The 18,563-nt window shown below is 43.1% G+C and overlaps 1 protein-coding gene across 2 annotated transcripts in view; it reads left to right on the top strand.

Moving 5' to 3' along the window:
* The window catches only part of TMEM220 (transmembrane protein 220), a 187,253-nt gene extending 169,529 nt beyond the window's left edge, over positions 1-17,724 (top strand). For both annotated transcript variants that reach the window (XM_085616752.1, XM_085616751.1), the window contains one exon: positions 16,472-17,724. The gene's annotated coding sequence lies outside the window, so the exon portion shown is untranslated. The remainder of the gene's footprint in view (positions 1-16,471) is intronic.
* Positions 17,725-18,563: the final 839 nt, after the last annotated feature.

Here is an 18,563-nt window from a genome sequence, read left to right as displayed (position 1 = left end):
CAATGCTTGTTTTCCTTACATGCAGAAAATTGAAGCATTTTTCTTTTGCGTTTGGCAGTTCAGACGGCCTGCTGGTGTGCTTTTGGAGGACACATAATTCCTTAACTATACTTACAGCATGATTTATTGCTGCTTTGGTACAAGAATCGGGGGAAGAGGGGTGACATACATTTAATTCCTGGTTCTAAGTTAAAGGATTTTTGAACATTATAATTAAGGATGAATTTTTTTTACTTACTTGCTTCTTATGCTGCTCTTAGGAGTTTTAGTAGCAAACTAGTTTTCTGGGCCTACCTTTCTCTTTAAAAGAAATGGGGGATCGTAATTAAAAAAACCTAAATAAACTGGGGAAAGGTGGAGGGCTGCCTTCTTCAATGACTGTTGAATATTGTTTTATTTTTCCTACTGTTCCAAATAAGGAGTTTTTTCTTTATTATGTATGTCTGTAAGTAGTGGCTTTACTTACTTGTACATTTTATGCCATTTTGTGTTTTGTATGAGTTTCAAGATGAAGCTTCTCTTAGAACCTGAGGTCCTTTACGGGAGTATATATAAATATACTACCTCGCTTTTTCCCTCACTCTCCATCCTTGCACCTCACGCTGCCCTACTCATCACTCTCCTTCCTTGTGCCTCACACTGCTCTTCTCATCACTCTCCGTCCTTGTGCCTCACACTGCTCTTCTCATCACTCTCCTTCCTTCTGCCTCCTGCTGCTCTTCTCCTCCCTCTCCATCCTTGTACCTCCTGCTGCTCTTCTCCTCCCTCTCCAGCCTTGTACCTCCTGCTGCTCTTCTCATTCTCCTTCCTTGTACACCCTGCTGCTCTTCTCACTCTCCTTCCTTCTTCTTCATGCCTCTCTTCTCCTCTTTCACCTTCCTTGTACCTTCTGCTGCTCACCTCATTCGACTTCCTTGTACCTCCTGCTGCTCTCCTCACTTGCCTTTCTTGTACCTCCCGCTGCTCTCCTCATTCGCCTTCGTTGTACCTCTTGCTGCTCTTCTCACACTCCTTCCTTGTGCCTCACGCTGCTCTTCTTCATTTGCCTTCCTCGTGCCTCACGCTGCTCTGCTCACTCACTTTCCTTCTGCCTCACGCTGCTCTCCTCATCACTCTCCTTCGTTTTGCCTCATGCTGCTCTTCTCCCCCTCACTCTCCTTCCTTGCGACTCACTTTACTCTTCTTCTCACTCTCCTTCCTTGTGTCTCACGTGGCTCTTCTACTCACTCTCCTTCCTTATGCCTCACGCTGTCCTTCTCACTCTCCTTCACTGTGCCTCATGCTGCTGTTTTTCTCATTTTCCGTCCTTGTGCCTCACGGTGCTCTTCTTACTCTCCTTCCTTGTGCTTCACGCTGCTCTCTTTCTCACTCTCCTTCCTTGTGCCTCACGCTGTTCTTCTCCTCCTCCCTCTCTTTCCTTGTGCCTCCTGCTGCTCTTCTCCTCACTATGCATCCTTGTGCCTCCTGCTACTCTCCTTACGCTCCTCTTTGTGCCTCATGCTGCTCTTCTTACTCTCTTTCCTTATGCTTCATGCTGCTCCACAAATAACAATTCCAATCCAGCCCACATAATTCCACTACACACCACATACATACATACACTCCATAAAACATGGGTAAAAACATTGCCATTTACAACGCCAAAAGCTCCAAATCAAACAAATGCTAGACCTATTGCATTTCCAATGCTTGTTATGTAACTGCTAGAATTGTGTGTTTATCTGTTTGGAAATCAAAAAAAGGCCATTTTTAACGCTCCACTGTATGGATTAATGTGTATTGCTTCAGAAGGCAGGAAGCTATCTGCTCACATCTACTATATTTAAAATAAATAGTTTGTGACTAAAATCTTTTTATTCGATCCGGCCAGAAAAATCAGATGTGTGCTAGAATTCGTGATCGCAGACAAGAGAATGTAGAAGAGGGGCCTTCAATGGTGCACAGTTAAACATTTTGCATCGTTTTTTTGGTGCTTTGGCCATAAGGTCTAAAGAGTAGCTCAACTCAATGATCAAACAAAGGCGGGTGGGATCACAAATGGCCCCACCCACCCCCAACGCTTTCCTTGACGTCCTCACAGCAGACTAGAGCAGAAACTACATCTGCTACCACACAAAGGACCATAGCAGCATCCAAAGCTATCATGGCAGCAGTGACCACATCTGCCACCGTAGCACAATAGCTGCTAGTTCAGCAGAGGCAACAGAAACAATTGTGATACATCTACAACATAGGCTACACCAGTGAGTACAACTGCCACCATCGCAGGGAAAATAACTGCAATAGCCACTGACAACCCAGCCTCCTACATAGCAGAACTAGCAGCTGCCACATCAACAAAGGAGTAGAAAGGGAGAGTTTGTAGCAAGTGCTTTAAATGGGGTAAAAATATTTGCAGATATTCATTTAAATGAGCCAGAGGTGTGGCGAGTGGGCGGCTCAGGGGGCAGGACTAAGGGAAAGATGTGATAATAATGAATGTTTTCTATACCAGTTACAGCACATACCAAAAAAACATGAGAAATGCGTTTATATAAACAAAACAGGTCAACTCATTACTCAAAAAAAGCCAAACGCAATAATATGTTAACATATCCTTGTTTTGTAATACTTGCAGCTTCTTAATGCCATACTAATATTTTCTATTGTTTGGCACAAAATTATATATTTGCAAGCATGCACACACAGAAAAAGAAACAAGCAAACATGCACACACAGATTCCCCACATTTGCTTTAAAATACCTCCTGACAGTGTCCCGATTCCCTCCCTCTTTCTCTTGCTTTTCTCTCTCAGAAAAACGTGCACACACTATCAGACAAACACACTGACATAAGCAGACTCACACAAAAGACTCCGGTGGGATTAACGCCATTTAAACTCCTTACCTTCCATGGCTTTCTTAATTGCTGCTGTCAACGGGCTGCCTCGATTCCTGTGTTTGCACAAATGTGCACGATAGTGTGAATGTGATTGACAGCACACGGCCTGAATGGACCCTGCTCTGTCAAAGACAGGGTGATGGTGAACACCCGGACATAATGTAAATGATCCCACACTGAATAGTTCAGCTGGGGCTCAGTTTAGGGTTACAGAAGTGCCTTAGCTGCCAGAGACAGGTTCCACTCTGACAGTCTAGTGCTCTCCAGCACTAGCAGCCAATGAGCCTACCTTTAATGAGCACCGGTACTCTCAGTAGGGAAGTACTGGTACTGTGAGTGATAAAAATAAGAAGTGCCGGTACTCAGTACTTGCGAGTACTGGCCCATTTAGAGCACTTGATGTAGTCTTATGGCAGAGTTTTTGAGTTTGAGTCCCGGTGTCATCTCAACATCCTGTGATTCTGGGAAGATCACTTAATTGGATTGAGTTTATAAAACTTCAAAATTAAAAAAATACCTGCAATCACAGCATTTAACATGGCTGTAAAGATAGCAGAGACCACTGCTGCTACTACAGCATAGACCAGAGAAGTAACACTACATAAACATAATGTGTATTTGTAGAGTGCATGTTCACCTTTAAGGGTATCTTGGCGCCGAATAGCGGATGTTTATTGGTACCCAACTCAATGGTACTCATTTTATCGACCTCAGAAGGATGAAAGGCTGAGTGGGCACGCTGGGATTTGAACCTGTGACCAAGAGGTCAAACACAGGTGGCCCCCACAGTGGACACATTAGTCCACCTAGCCACCATCCCAGCAACATCTACAAAAGCTGTTACCTCAGAAGCAAGAAAAGGGGCAACACCAGTGTCTGCCAAAGCAGGGATTGGAGGATCAATAAAAGTTGTGATCACAGCCACCACAGTAGCAAAAACAGCTGCAACAATAGTTGAGACCACAGCAGTGACAACAGATGGCACAACCGGATGGGCCACAGCAGCAACTACACCTGCAATGTTATAAGGGACTACAGCAGGATCAACAGCAAACCAAAAACTACAACAGTTGTAACATCAGGGATAGCTGCCACAAATAACAGGCAAGGTAGGGACAACAGCAATGTGCATGGAGGAAAAACAAAAAAGTGATGAGTGGCATGCTAGAATACATCTCGGTCACTCATGGTACCTCTGGACTGCATTCAAGTCCATTGTTTACTCACATTGGTGGGGCAAAGGCAGTAGTGACATTCACAAATCAGCCTTGAGCCTTCTGCAGTAGGACTATACCCGCCTGAACTGCCGAGCCATGTCCCCGTTGAACGGGAACACTTGCCAGCCTAAACCGGTTACAGCCCCTCAGGCCTCATCTTTGAGGAATAGCATGAATTCTATGGCACAGCAAGCATGGGACTCCTAATATTTCTTATCCTTTGTTTCAAGAGCAGCTTACTGAAAAAAAGCAAACCGGCACTGTCAAAGCCAATACATCTTTCCAAAATGTGTTAACATACGTAAACAGTTGTGTGCATAAATGTCAACAGGCTATTTAGGGTTCAACTTTTTTCAACCTACATCTTTCTGTGCTTCCTTTGTGTCCTATTATCTGTCAAGCTTACAGTGCAGTGCAGCAGGTGAAACTATGGCATGGCATAAATAGTTTTCATGCGTGTGTGCGTGATTGTGTTTCCATGCATTCACTAATTAAAGCCAGACTAATCACTTTGCCAATGCTTGCTGCTTATAGGACAAACACCTTACCTATGTGTTTCTCTATTTAAGCCTAGATATATGCCTTCCATCGCATTTCTTTGTTCTGGGTAGAATCATCAAAATGGTCAAAATAGGAATTGATTATTAATTCCACGTTTTGCATTGTCATTTTCAAACAAATGAAGGCACTTAACGCACCATTCTTTGTAATATGGGCCACCATGGTATGAACGCTCATCATAAGTGGCATCTGAGAACCTTTTAGAGAAATGTTTTACATTTTTGATCCATAGCCATCCTGTGTGAGACCAAGCTAGTATTCCAAACTCAAAACTTAAGAATGCAGGTGTGAGTGAAATAAATAGCCTTCTTTGTATGGATATCACATCCTCCAGTCACTGATTAAATGCAAGATGTTTGTGACTTAATTCTGAGATCTATACCCTCCCTCTAGATTGATCACATAATGGGAAAGGACCATTGAAATCACCTTGAATGATCTGGAACATTAAAAGCTTCTTCTTACTGTTCCTGTAGCTTGTTGAGAAAATCCAGGCAAGCTTTAGAGGGCATTTATGTTAAAGATGATGCTGTTTTCATCAGTGGTCCTTTTATAGAATGACATGCATGAAGTGTTCCACATTGTCACTCTGGGAATCCGCAATGTTTTAAAGGCAAAAGATATGGTGATGGTTGTTATTGGAAATGGGTTACCGGAGAAGGTGGATGAAAGCCTACTCAAGCAGGAAGCACAATCCCTGTCAGTGTGAAACATAAGCAAATCCATAATTAAACTGTTTTTAACCCTCTGGAAGCTTGGCACAAAGCAGTCGGGCTTAATTCAAAGACAATGTGTAAAGTATTTATGCCACACTTCAAACAGCAATTAAGTGAAAACTCCCACAGCAACTTAGCAAAATAGAGTACAATTCAATACATTATTTGAGACCAAAATGACAAACATCCAATCAGTAGAAGTGGAGATATGCAATTTTAAACATTTCAGGTAAGTAAAACCCTAAAAGAACTAATCGCTACTCGTGGGTATATGGTCATGTACTACCATGTGAAAGTCACAAGTTCAAGCTGACCGCGATGAAGCGCAGGCTGGTTACAGGGACCAGGTTAGTCTCGCTGAAAGAGTTATCTTCAAAAGTCCAGCAGGAAGAGTTTGTTGGCAGTGGAGGGGGCCCTGATGAGCTGGGAGAGCATCACGACTGGTCATCGATATAGTGCAAAGGGCAAATCTTGCGCTGCTTGGCATCATTGGCAATCACTGTGGTGCAAAGAGTCAGGTTCCCCAAAACTTTGTGTTGATGGCAGCAAGATCTTGGCACGAACAGGTCTGTGTGCGGTCATGAAGAGTCTAAAACTTCAGGATTTCTCCTTTGCTTGGTGAGAGCACTCAACTGATCCTACACCAAGGGTTCAGGACCAGAGGGGCACCTCTTGGGGATCAGGAACCCATTCCAGCAGAGGCCAGCAGGTCTCTGGCAGGTATAGGCAGCAGGTCAGTCGGGCAGTTGCAGAGAGGCCTCTAGAGCATATGTCTCTCTCTCTCTCTTGCTCAGAACAGGAGGTAAGTCAGCTGACAGTTAAAGTCACTTCAGCTTGGGATGAAGGGTGCAGGTCCAGTCTTCCTTCTCAGCAGGTAAGGCAGTAAAGTAACAGGGCAGCAGGGTAGCAGTCCTTCTGACAGCTGAGCAGCACAGCATTACTTCTTCTGTAGTATCTACAGGTCCAGGAGTGTACTGAAGATTTGGTTTGGAGGGTCCATTATTTTTACCTAGTGCCCACTTTGAAGTAGGGGAATATTCTGGAGATTTCCACCCCCAGAGATGCTTGGCCCTGGCCCCAGCTTGTCTGGTGTCACAAAAGACTTGTGTCAAACCCTTTGTGAGTGAGCTCAGGCACAGCCTTTGTGATGTGCAAGTGTGGTAGGTGACAGCTCCACCCCATCATGTTAGAGATGGTCCATCCTGCCAACACATATTCTCCTTTGTCTCACTATTTGCAAGCAATACATAAAGAGCAACTACCATCTACACCCAGTCTTGTGACCCAGGAAACGGTCTGCAGGCCCCAAATGTTAGGACAAGATAATGCAAACTTTCTAAAAGTGGCAGTTTCAGAATAGTGACTTAAAATCTGACTTAACATTAAGGATGGTTTAATCATCCAATTCTTTAGACACTAGGGGCCATATGTAGGTAGCCTAATACCGGTCGGTAACGGCCGATTTTCGGTAAAAATCCCGTTACCGACCGGTATTCAGGCTTTTGGTATGTAGGGGGGACATTTCAGGATTCGGTAATTTACCAAATCGGTAAAATTACCGATTCGGTAATTTTACCGATTCGGTAAATACCGAATCCTGAAATGAGATGTAGGGGGAGTGTGTGGATTCGTTATTTACCACCAACTAAAAGTTGGTGGTAAATAACAAATGGCTTTGAAAAAGCATTTTTTGGCACTTAGAAGTGTGCAATGTGGCAGACATACATGCCCTTAGGGCATGTATGTGTGCCACATGTGCACACATGCAGGAATCAGGGGAGTAACATGGTGTCACTGTGACACCCTGCCACCCTTGATTGTGCTCCCCCATTACCGAATCGGTATTTACCGATTCGGTAATGGTAACTGGCTTCCCATTGATTCCTATGGGCCTCCTGGCCCATAGGAATCAATGGGAAGCCAGTTACCATTACCGAATCGGTAAATACCGATTCTAAAATACCGACCCATTCCGAATCGGTAAATATTACCGATGGATTACCTACATAGCATTTACCACTTCATAAATACCGAATCGGTAAAATTCGGTATTTATGAAGTGGTAAATGTTAGGCCACCTACATATGGCCCTAAACATGATATTCCTACTTGCTGCTGAATGAAAGTTAGCACTTATTAAATGTAATAAGGTAACCCAATGGTATCCTATGAGAGACACAGGACTTGCAGTACTGAAAAACAAATGTAAGAGTTTTTCACTACCAGGACATGTAAAATGTGAAAGGTACATGTCTTAACTTTTTAGATACACTGCACCTTGTCCTATGGGCTGTTTAGGGCTTACCCTAGGGGTGACTTATATCGATTAAAAAGGAAGGGTTGGGCCTGGCAAAAATGTTTATTTTGCAAGGTCGAAATGGCAGCTTAAAACTGCACACACAGGCTACAATTGCATGCCTGAGATATGTTTAAAATGGTACTTAAGTGGGTGGCACAATCAGTGCTGCAGGCCCCCTTTAGCATTTAACTTACAGGCCCTGGATCCATGTAATACCACTTTACAAGGAACCCACAAGTAAATTAAATGTGACAGTTGGGTGTAAGCCAATATTACCATAGTTAAGGGAGAGAGCACAAACACTTTAGCTCTTATAATCAGTGGTAAAGTGTGCAAAGTCCAAAAGCCAACAAAAACAGGAGGATGGAAGTCAAAAAGTTAAGTTGGGGAAAAAGTACACTGTAGGAAATTTGGTTATTTGTTGTGTGGTCTGCACAAGTCATAAGTCCACAGTTCTACTTACTGAGAACCAAGCACCCCATTGTAGCATTTGACTCTATCATGGTTGCGAAGCAGAGCAGTCCATTGAACTCAGGAGAGGTTGTGTGGGCTAGTATTCACCATTCACTGGCACAGAACAATAACACTCAATAAACAATTGTCCAGTCAGTGCTTTTCCTTTACAAAAAGGACGAGTACATTTATTACACACACTACTAAATACTATGCAGTAATTTACAATTATGCACTTTGGTAGATGGGAAATACCATAGATGAAATTACATAGTCACCATTTGCTCATAAAAGGGGGTCATGCAAACATACACGATAAGTCTACTGGCTTGGTCAAAGGTTCAAGATGAACAAACCACATGTTAAAGACATCATTTTGTAGGTAAATGCAATCATCAACACTAATAAACGAATAAATAGACTTATTGTTGATAAAGGATATTTACTGGGAACCGTAATCACTGTCATTATTATGTGGATAAGGCATTACAAATGAGCTAAACATGTGTCTGTGTGTTTTTTATAAACTTTCCAACAATGAAACTGCAACCATAAAATCAGCCCCTCAAGGGCATCACATTTTTATTACATTACAGCTAAGCATAGACTTAGCCCCTGGAGGGGGCTGTACAACATGTGCCTTCTTTAAGCCAACTTTGGGTCACAATACATGCAACCATAAAATAAGCCCCTAGAGGGTACTGCACTCCCAGCTGTAGAGCCTAAGCTCCAGCCTTGGGAGATATTTAAAAACAGTGATAAAAGGTTCAGATGGGTGCTTATTTCTAGAACCCGCCACCCCCAAACATAGGGTCAGTGCCTTATAAAAATGCTTCAGGGGGAGCTGTTGCCCTCCTGCGCCCCCCCCCATGCTTGCTTTATTTCATTGATGGTGACCCTGCCATCCTGGGGACACCACAAGTGAAAAAAAGAATCAAGCACATACATAAGCCCCTCAGGGTATTATGGAGTGGTCCTGCTGTCAACGTTCCTCCTTGTGTCGTTTCCACCTTCTCCCCCCCCCCCCCACCACAGGGAGCAGGGCAATCCCACCACCACTGGGGGTAAGCATGACGGCACTCCTCTCGTCCTTTGCTAGTCAGAGATTGAGTCCTGGTCAGCTCTATTCCAAATACGGCCTGGGCCCGAAGGAGAGCCTGGAAAGGGGACTCATGCATGCCCCCTACCTGGAAAAAAATTAAATACGCAATCTTGCGCTGACCTCTGTGTCCTGGCCCCCATCCCAGGAGTATTTTTTAGAAAAGACCGGCAGAGCCACACAGCTTAGTCGTAAAAAGTTTACAATGCCATAACTTGGGCCCTGTTAGGCCGATTTTGATTATTTTTTTCTCATTTGTCTCCTGGTGGCAAGCTCTAGCAGCAGACCTCCTCACCACCAAAGCGGTGTTGTCCTCAGAAAGCTGTTTCTCCTGTCTCCCTGTGCCCCTCTATCTCCTGGTTTCTGTCTCTGGGAGCAGGGCTTTTCCCCAACTGGTCCTCGGGGGTGCAATGGAGCCAGCCTCACTGGCCCTTGGGGAGACCCACTGGTTCTGGGGTCAACCGCAGTCTTTACGCAGTCCTCTGCTTTTGATCCACAGCGCTTCAGCTCCTTGACATTAGAGTTGGATTGGGAGACCTGAATAGGTTTTTTCACTGTAGGTACTTTTGACTTACTTCCCTATTAGTCTCTGTAGAGTCAATTGATATTCCTTGATCTATGCACCCAGCCCTGACTAAGGGAAGGGATACCTGTTTTTGGCCCTGAAGAAATGCCCTGGATCCCTCCTGGAGCTCAAAGGCGTGAAACTTGTTGACCTTCTAGAGCACATATTGAGAGATTGTCTGTCTTCATAACCTTAGCAGACAGTCCACACAATTTTAATCCTGCCAAGGGGACCCCTGATTAAAATACCCTTCGTTACCCATTAGGTAGTTTTAATTCACCTAATTTCACCATTTCACCCTCCCCACAAACCTCCACACATGGAATGGAATGACATTTATAAAGCGCGATGGCTACCCGGAGGCCTACCAGCGCTAATGGCTATATACAAAAGATCTCTGCCTGAGAGCTCTGTTGCGGGGCCCGTGGGGCACTACAGCGCCGGCCCCACGAGGAGCTAAGAACGATTATGAAGCATGACACCTACACAGGTTTGTGAGGGCACTACCTTCCAATAAGAAAGACTCCCTCACTCCTGCCACAGTCCAACCAGCCACATCTTTTTCAGGAACAGTTACCCTCCTTGTGTACTTATACTTCTTCTTGGGAGGAAGGGTACTGGACCTTTTAACAGCTCCCTGTCCCCTTCTCTTATGTGAGTGACACTAATACTATAAGACGTATCCCATGCCAATATTCAATCCTGCAGAGTCCCCTCTGCCCCAGGCTACCTATGTGCGGTACCATGCTGTGCACAACAGTTGTCTCCCAGGTGCAGCCGGCACATGTGTAAACGCATGTGAACACATGTAACCAGCCAAATGCCCCTTATCCTTGCAGCGTTGCAGGAGCCTTATCTTGAAGGGTGGACACTGGCTGTAAACATGTATAGTCGATTTGTCATGTGATTACCTTGGGTGAGCATCATGTAGTGAGACTCACACGCAGTAAAAATTTCAAAGCCATGTGCTCCAAAAAACAAGCAAAAAATCTGGGTGTTCTGAATTGGGGAAACCCAATTGCAATGCACACCAAGGATGTCAGGTCCAACAGTAGTTTGGTAGCATGTTTACCTCTTTGAAAAGCCCCACAACGTTAGCCAATAAGGTGGATGCACTGCGCAATCCCTAAAGAACACCATAGCTCATATTTTTAGCACCCGTCGAGTGTGAGGATGTTTATGAACAGACCTCTGCTTTGTGAACTCTAATTTCCTGAAAACTTTGAGAGTTTCAGTTTTCTTTGTTACCCTGGGGATCAGCAAAGGCTCAGTCACAACAGTTTTGCAGTGAGTTTTTTTTAAACCATTTTACGGGCCCAGTGAGGGTTTAACAGTCATGGCACCATTTCCCCACAAGCGCGTGACCAAAAGAAGGTTTTATAGCTCACCCACACTACATCTTTTATTGCCTTTTTCCATACCATATATCCAAATGAGAATATTTTTAAAACCTTTACCTCCAAAACTCTTGGTGCACAAGTGAGATGCCCTGCCTACTGAGAATCCTCCCCTCCAGGGATGTGGTATAAAAAGGATGCACTAGCTGGTGTCTGATGTGTTCACCAAGTATGTACCTGAGAAATCAGCCTCTACTTCAGAAAAGAATATTGCTGCTTGTGATAAGGCCTCCAAACATCGTGCTGGCCCTTCATTCAAAACATTGTTACGAATATCGGCTGTGGCAGACGTCGAGTCACCTCTCCTGCTGAAACTGTTGTCCGGGGCAGCCTTGTCAAAAATTTATCTCTGTACCTGTCCTACAGTTCCCTCTTTGTGGGAAGGTCAGTAGCCCTATTTTCGACCATCCCACCATCATCGAGGGCCACCTCATTATCCACAACAACAACATTGTTGATGATCATCTTTTCATTGATGTCCTCAACGACATATCCTCTAACAAAAGAGACACAGTCACTGACAGTGCCAAATCCTACACTGTCAATGATGCCATTCCACCATCTCTGGAAAGGCATCTGTCTAGTCATATATTGAACAGAGAGGAATTAGAGGCAGAAGATGGGAAGACATGGAGCACTCTCAGACAGCATACAGTTCATGGCAACTAAACGTCCACAACTATATCCTAAAAAATAAGCAGGAGGCACCGCATCGACAATACGAGGAGCTGTTGCATTATGACAACTCCATAGATTATGGAGATTTTGATCCCTACTAACCATGCCATTACTGTAAAGAGTATCCCAGAGATTCTCAGATGGTGTTAGACCGGTCATCCTTAGATTGGTCTCCGAGCACTCAATAGTTCAATGTCAATGTAATGGTTGCTGTATCCACTGTCCTTTATTCTAGAATCCAAACACTTGACCTTGCTGTTTGTCTGTTAAGTTCCTTCCCAACATGTTTCGTCTGTTACTTTAAATTATAACATCAGACTTCATCAGTGCTGAAACACAAAGATAACGGCATCATAAGAAGTTGGTAAAAGTCCCCCATACTACACGCTTCTTTTTACTCCAGTATTGGAAATATCGACTGGAATATATTTGGCACCAATTGGGTGATGTACCCTGGTGATGGGACTGGATATACTATAAAATCCTTCCATACTCTTATTTACTTGATCTTTCCCCACTCCTTATGATGCTGTTATCTTGTAGGCCAGCATTGAGAATTCCTTAATACACTTCTAAGCTGTAATCCCTGAACAGAGGGAAGTAGCTTTTTCATGTTTAATTTGTTTTGAATGGTAATGATAAATCCTCCTTACTGGTTAAGTTGGATTTAACATTACTGTTTTAGAGATGTCACTTTTAGCAAGTCGACATTTCTCTGCACCTACTGCTCTTTGTGCCAGACAGCCTGTCTCCAATACACATCTGAATTGGGTACCAGCTACACTTGTGCATCCCTTATAGACAGTCACATAGACAGGAAGGTGAATCTCATCTGCATTCTGAGCACTCATCCGCATTCTGATGGGTAGCCTGGCAGACAGGGCTGGGTTAAAAGGGATCCTTGTGCACTTCTGAGAGTTTCTTTGAAATCCCCCCCCTTTATCAAAGGCACCTTTGGGTATAAGTACTGGTTCTCTAACCCCCCTAAACTCTGACACTTCTGGATCTTGTGCTGAACCTCTGTCAGAAGGATTGCTGTGCTGCTTAAAGGACTCAACTGGACTGCTTTTCTGGAAGGACTGCTTTTCCGCTTGTGGCTCTTCTGCCTGCTGCTCCCTGACTCTGCTAAAGAAGAACTGGGCTCTGCCTTTCCTGCAATTGATCTCCAAGGGTTTGCTCACTTGCCTCCTGTTTTCTGAAGTCTCAGGGATGCAAAAGACTTTCTGTAATTCAGATGGTGCAGCTGGACTCTGCCTTCTGTGACTCCTACCCTTACCTGAGGTGCTCCCTCCAAATTCTGGGCCTCAGAAGTGGGTTCTGTAGCTCTTTTCTACAAAACCAACATCATCATTACCACTACTACACCAGTCGGAACCGATGCATCTCCTTTCGACGCCAACGCTGTCCGACGACAGCAGTTCCAAAGCCTTAGTAGCCCAATGCTCAGCGCAGCTCTGCGATGACGCATTTTCTTCAGCTCAGTGAAGCTCGTTGACGATGCAGCAACCGACTGCGTGGAAAATATAGACGCATCATGCCGTCAGCGTTAACGCTTTGCTCCATCAAAGGTACTTTCTCAGTGGACCCTACATGGGTCCCGTAGCCGGCCTGCTCTCCTTTGCGGTCGGCCTGAACTTTGAATTTGCACCGGTTCCTCACTACCTCAAGTAACCTTTAGACCGTTAGTGACTTCTAAGCACTATTTTTGCATTTAATCCTTAAAAATGAATTTCTTGGCTTCTACTGATTGGATGTTTGTCATCTTGGTCTTATTGTACTCAGATAAATATTCCCTATTGCTCTAACCCTATGTGGAGTCTTTTTTCAGTGTATTCATTCTGTTACTGTGTGTGTGTGAGTGTTGCACAAATACTTTACACATTGCCTCTTAAATCAGCCTGACTACTCTGTGTCAAGCTACCAGAAGGTGAGCACAGGTTATTTAGATTACCCTGAATAGAGTGGTGGTTCCTGCCTAGCCTGGGTGCATATGTTAGCCAACCAGAAATCCAATTTTCTAACCAATGGCATAAGTTTTAGTCGATTGCTTCAGATCCTTTCAAGAGATGATCTGCTCAAGACTAGACAACCCAATGTCCAATCTCAGTGGCAACCTATTCCACACTCATTTAGTCACATCCACCATCACAGCACATGATAGTACCTCCATATCTCTACTGCACAACCCTGCACCATCACTTCTGTGATCTCCTCAGAAACAGTTTCTGACCAAACCTGACGATAGTGGTGATCACAGTGAAGAAGAGAGTAACATAAAGGAATGCAAAGTGCAGGAGGGGCAATAAGGTGATCACGAAGACCCAGAGGACAGTGCAAAAAGGAATGAAGGGATTTTGCCGAAACCTGGCAGTGGGTTCATTCCCGGCTGGACAATATCGCCGGGTATCACTCCCTACTTGACAGCACGGCAAAGAAGTTCGGCATACCCATGACCTGAATGGAGCAGCAAGGTTCCTTATACGACTTTCAGAAGCAGCCTATGACATATATTAAATTCATCCCCATTGTGGACTCTGGCTGGAAAAAGGAGTTCAGCTAATAAAGATGCTGGCCACTGTCCTTGCTATGGTCCAGCACTTGGAGAATAAGTACTAGGGCCATATTCTCCCCAAGCCCACTTCAGGGGTCATCCAAATCTAGATTCTGTCATTGCTGCAGCAGCCTAAGGAAGGTCTCACAATTCAGTCACACCTAGCTCCACTGTGTCCTGACCAAGATGGGGTGTATTGATGCCCTGGGCAAGAGAGTGAACTTCATTCTGCAACATCTTTTTCTTTATTCGCAGCTATGATTATGGCATGTTGAGCATCATTGCTCTAGTCATGAAACTCATTTCAGAAGACAAGGGAGATACGGCAAAAGCGATCATTAGGGAAGAGGCTAGCCTTGGCAGCTATGATTGATGCTGTCACAGTCGTGTATAATGCAGGCCTCTGGCAATTCGCGGGAATGATGGGTCTCGGAAGGCACAGATGTCTAAAGGACAAGTCTTTTTTCCCCAGAGTGCTGGGGAAAGTCTTGAAATTCCCATTTGATGACTTGCCGCTTTTTGACAAACGTGGATGACATACTTTATTGTATTAAAACCGCTCTGTTGGAGTATTGCATTTTCTCAAAACCTCGGGATATTCAGGGTCGAGAAGATGACAGGACTTCAGGTGGGGCATTTCGCAGTATTTATCTTATGCATTATTACAATGCATCAGCCTGATCTAAGCCACCTCTGATGCAGAAGAGTGAAAACCACGTTCCTGTGAAAAACATAATGCCAGTATTTGACAACGCTGTACGATCAGCTACTTCTAATGAATGACTTCAGGTGGAACGCATTTATTTGCTATAATGGCATGTTCATGGAAGCCAAATTTATATTTTAGTATTTATTTAATCATTTCTATTATTTGACTGTTCACTAAGGTGCAAACAACACCCCCAGCAGGGTCCGGTGCTGAGTTAGTTTCGTTGTGGAAGGAATTGTTAAAATATACTACATAACTATACGTACTCTAACCGTGTCTACATATTCACATTCGTATTATGCAGTTAGAGCAGGAGAAGATTTACATATATAATTTAAAGCTTAGATGTACTGCTAAAGAAAGCTAGAGCAACGCCATTAGCAGAGAAGGAAGAGGCTCTACTCTAAACAAAGACAGATAATCCTGTTTTATGTTCTTTACCTAATAGCTTCCAAGTCAGTAGTGAGTAAATAGAGATCGGAGCATACTAGTCAGTATGTCCAGGGAAAGGAGAACGAGGGTAGGCATTACAGCCAGCTTGTTTGAGACCCTAAGGGCACGCATCCATTGCCTGCAACAGGCGGTTGAATGTCAGTGAGTAGGACAACAGCAGAAAGTGTAGACACTTCACTAAGCTCTGTTGAAGAGAATTGCTTTGTTTGGGATTTCAAAAGCATTTTCTTCTGTTCTGTTTATTGAATCAAGCAATTCTAGGGGATTGATGGGCATTTGTGGGAAGGCAAGGAATTCCAGATCGCAGTGGCACACTCCAAGAAGGATTGTAGCAGGGTTTTCTGCTTCTTGAGCTCATGGGTGCCTAGGTTCTCAAGGGTGCTTTGCTCACTCAAAGTTTGTATTTTATAGAAGAGGTATCTAGAGAAATTTATATTTCCTCCATCATAGATCAGGGACGCCATTTTGGAAGTAGTTGTAAACGCTATTGGAAGGCATTTCATGTAGTTCGGAGCAAGGGTTATGTGGGCTCTATAGTGGGAGTCAGAAATCAGGCGAGCTGTAGCATATACTGGTGTTTTAAGTCAAGCCTGTGCACCTTTAGAGAGACTTAGTCGTGGGCGATTACCATAGTCTGTACTTGACAGGACAGGCACTGGTTTACATGGTTAAGGCCTGATTGAGGTCTTCATAATTCAGACTAATTACAGCTAGTATTTTGCGCATTTGGCAATATGTACTTAAATATTAGAACTGGCACTGGCCGGTTTTCAACACCAGTAGAGTGTTTCTAGTCTCATATTTAGGTGGAAATGCATGTTGCATGAGTGTTCAAAAGATCTCAAGAAAACCAGTTTTAATATACTTAACCACTGTGTGTTTATTGTTTCAGGAAATACAATGGCAGAGAAACGTAAAGACCACGCTTATCTGTGTCTTCGCAAAACAAAATAAGGATCTGAAGATGGTAGAGATCTGAATCACATCAACTAATTCATGTCTTAAATCATCTGGCTACAGTTTGAAAAAAGTCATTTTAGACAAAGCCACGTCTACCTTAATGTAAGGCTTCCAAAACTCACCATAAACGTATCAAGTCCTGAACAACCAACGAGGCATGAGCCTTTTCACGGTGGAACATCTGCTGATGAAAACCTTCCTCCACTACCTATTTTTCGTTGAACATTATGAGCATTCTTGTTCCGTCCAAGAAGGTCGGAGTGCTTTGTAGTTGTGTGCTGGAGATCCTGTTCAGATATCTTCAAACACTGCTAGACTTAATTAAAAACAGAGCGGGAAACCTCGGTGGAGAATTAATAAGTGTCCTTCTGGTGTGCACAAAAAGTATTGTTATCATAGAAGAGATTAACTGTTTACATATAGACATCTCATTTTGGTCCACATTGTTTTACGCATTGCACGTTCACAGACCGCACCATCTGTCAAATGTTCCTTAAGGCCAGAAAACATGACTGTGTTGTGTTGGAAGGTCTCTCCCGTAGACTATGACGACATGCAGTGTGTAGGCTTCCAAATATACATGTCAGATTGCCACAGGTTCAAATAGCAAACATTATTTTTATAACTATGATCACAAATTCTCGATTGATGAGGAATGAAAATGTTCAAAGGCACTGTTCTGTGGATTCTGATTAACACTTTCTGAAAAAGTCCCAGTGTACCTTCTTGTCTTTGGGAATGAGTCACAGGCTTGTAACTGTTACATAATCGAACATGTTTATTGAATTTCATATTAGACTCTTGGCTTGCCTACACATGTCTTAGCCGTCCAGTCGTTTAGTATAAAAGGGGGGATATATATACATATATATATATTTATTTCCACTCACCCGTTTACTCTTCCAAAACAGGCTCCATCACGCTCAGCTTCGCTTCCAGGGCGAATATTGTAGCTCAGGTGACGCGTTTCGGCCGTTTATGCGGTCTTTTTCACAACAAATGCAAACTGTAATTTTGGTCTTTTTATACTTGTGAGATTAAAATTAAAGTGACAGTGCATTTAATTTTAACACCCATGTAACTCAATATAATGCTACTCATTGTATTGTTTAGAAGGATCACTCTTCCTACTGTTACAAACAATGTTATAATAAAGTGAAATGAAATAAATTAATATAAATTAAATTGTGATTGATGATTATACTAGAATCAAACAGTGTATTCGTCAGGCTTGTTATTCGCATGAAAACATTGCACTCACTTTTTTTGTCGGCAAATGCCATTCTGCATGAAAGTACGGAATGTTCATTCAAATATATTATTTGTGGAAAGATGCATATAGTGCCGCTGTTTATATTAATTAATTATATTAATTATTTTATCTTATGTTATCCACAAACTTCATTTAAACATAAAATAACCCAATAGAAATGCATGTACAAAGAATTAGGGACATGTGACCATTTCCATAAAGTGCATTTGTGCAAATTGGCATGCAGTGTATACTACAGTGTATGCAAAATCAGGATTAAAAAGAAGCTCTTTTGATCATCAATAGTGCAGACTTCCATGCAGGCTCGCACAACTAGGATTAAACATCATCACTGCTGTTGCCTACGTGAATCTGAACCACTGTCTGTCAGTTTGTCACTGTTCTATAAACTAATATCTAAAAAAGCTCACCAGTTACTACTTATATAAAGTGCTCCGTATAATAAAACTGCTAACATACATGGCATTTTTATTCAAAAATGCATTATAATCTCAATGCTAAATTTTCTTCAGATTTGCTCAGACTTGAAAATTTCTTTATGTAACATATTTGCTGTTCTTGAAATGAATATAGAGATCCTCTTCTATATTCAATCCTGCCGGAACTTTGGTATTAAATCTAAGAATATGTTTGGACTCCAATTACCTCAGGCAACATTACTTGTTGCCCCCTCTGATTCTATTTGGCACTTGATCTAGAACACAATAGCTTATATCCGCTATCCTACTCTCATATACTGCTTCAAAGTGCC

The sequence above is a fragment of the Triturus cristatus genome, chromosome 7 (assembly GCF_964204655.1).
Source record: "Triturus cristatus chromosome 7, aTriCri1.1, whole genome shotgun sequence".
Taxonomy (NCBI): Eukaryota; Metazoa; Chordata; class Amphibia; order Caudata; family Salamandridae; genus Triturus; species Triturus cristatus.
The sequence above is the reverse complement of the archived record's forward strand: the minus strand, read 5'-3'. Positions and strand labels throughout refer to the sequence as shown.